Genomic DNA, 1,956 nt, shown 5'->3' on the forward strand with positions numbered 1-1,956 from the left:
CCTCTCCCAGATAATTGTCTTGCACATTGTACCATTAACCAATGCCTCCCACCCCTCCCATGCCAGTGTAGGTAAGACCAACCCTGCCCCCCCCCCCCCCCCCGGAAAAACCCTGACTCGCTTTGACCTTTTTCTCTCATGCTGGATGCTAGCGGTTTTTAACATACAGTGTTTTTTCTCGTGAATTCGCCCATTGGCTGACTGCCACACTGCCTGCGTCCTCCCCCACCCACGCCAGTACGTGACAGTATGTATCCCCCCCACCCCGGGTGATTCTCCAGGTCCTGTGTTTTTGATGGCGATTTGTCTCTTGTTGCGCCGTACAGCCTCTAGGTGGCAGAAACCCTGGTTTCTGATATATACCTGAATAAATTATGCAAATCGGGGTCAGGTTTACATGGGTCGGGTGCCAAACAATGCCAGTAGTGTGTGTGTGTGTGTGTGGGGGGGTGACTTCACAGGTGCTCTCCTGAAAATGTGTGTATATCATTGTTTTTAAATGGCACTTACTGAAAGCAGAGTGGGGTTCAGGGCAGCTTAATGATTTGCAAGGTGACCATGGGTCGTGTTTGGCCAAGGGGGCGCTAGTGTGTTGAGGAAAGGAACTTATTCTGGTCTTTGCAGGCTGTGCTAGAAACCCAAACCCACCCCCATGGCTGTATGTGGCTCCGCACTTTAAATGCTTCTTACCCCACCTCGTTTCCCATCTGCGCCCTACAACTTACAAATCCTTGCAATGTCACGTGCAAGGGGGCCCCCTACTGGCCAAGCAAGGCCCTACAGTCGCTGGTGCCCTTGGGGGTCCAGCCGTACAGTTTTTGCCAACAGCAGAGTTTACACTTTGACTAGTTATGTGCTGTTTAGTTATTTTGTTTTTAATTAAGGTGAACTTGCCTAAGTGACCCTGATCAGTTAAATAGGGTTTTTACCCACCCAACAAGCCTATCGAAAATGGACATACCAGTTAAACGGTAAACGATGTGAATCCCTTATCAGATTTTGATTTTATTCTGAATATTAAATGTCGTGTTTTAACTCAACCTTAAATAAATTAAAGTATCTCCATTTTAAAGAGCACTGTGACTGGATGAGAGAATTGTTTCGGCGTTGGCAAGTACCACCTTAGCGTACATTTATAGAAACGGCTGAAATATACTGGATAATTTTGCATAATTTTTATTTTGCCAAGCTTGATTTTCTTCTGTGATTTCTGAAATCTAATAAAGGTTTTGATGCATATGCCTATTTGTATTGCACGAGTCAGTCATGCTGTTTAATAAGAATCATTTGTATTTATACAAACAATGATAAAAAAATTATTGTATTAAATGGCGTGTTTGATGATACTGCTGGTGACTCCGTGGCACTCTTTGAGCAACGTGTCCGTATCCTAATTTTCTACCTTCTGACACACAAATTCTCAGACTAAATGAGATTACTGCAGTCCCGTTGCCGGGGTAATGCAATTGTTTAGGTGGATGTCGCTGAATGCATTTCAGTGGGAGGTCCAGAAAGCCTGGGACGCGATTTGACGGGGTAGAAATGAGATGAACGGTTCTGTTGTACCTTGCAGATTTGTACCTTGCAGATTTCCCTCGATTTGCTTATTAGTTGCTGGAAATCAATATTTAAAAAAAAATGTGCGTTGAACATGCCTTTCCATCCCGATCCATGAACCCAGTTTTCCCAGATATCAGCAAAACAATGAGAAATTCTATATATAAAAAAAAAAAAATCAACATTTGATTAAGTTTTATTAATGCTTGCTTTCATGTTAAAAAATTTTGGTGCACAATTTAATTTTTTTTTTAACACACAACATTTGGTTGAAATTGTAACGTGGAACATCAAGTCTGGGGCGCAGTTAAGGGGGGGAGATTAGGACAGTAAAAAACTTGGAACATAACTGCATTGGTGTGGGTTTGTGGCCCAATATGATATGCATTCATGGGGCCC

Source organism: Brienomyrus brachyistius, unplaced genomic scaffold, assembly GCF_023856365.1.
Source record: "Brienomyrus brachyistius isolate T26 unplaced genomic scaffold, BBRACH_0.4 scaffold466, whole genome shotgun sequence".
In the NCBI taxonomy this organism is placed as follows: domain Eukaryota; kingdom Metazoa; phylum Chordata; class Actinopteri; order Osteoglossiformes; family Mormyridae; genus Brienomyrus; species Brienomyrus brachyistius.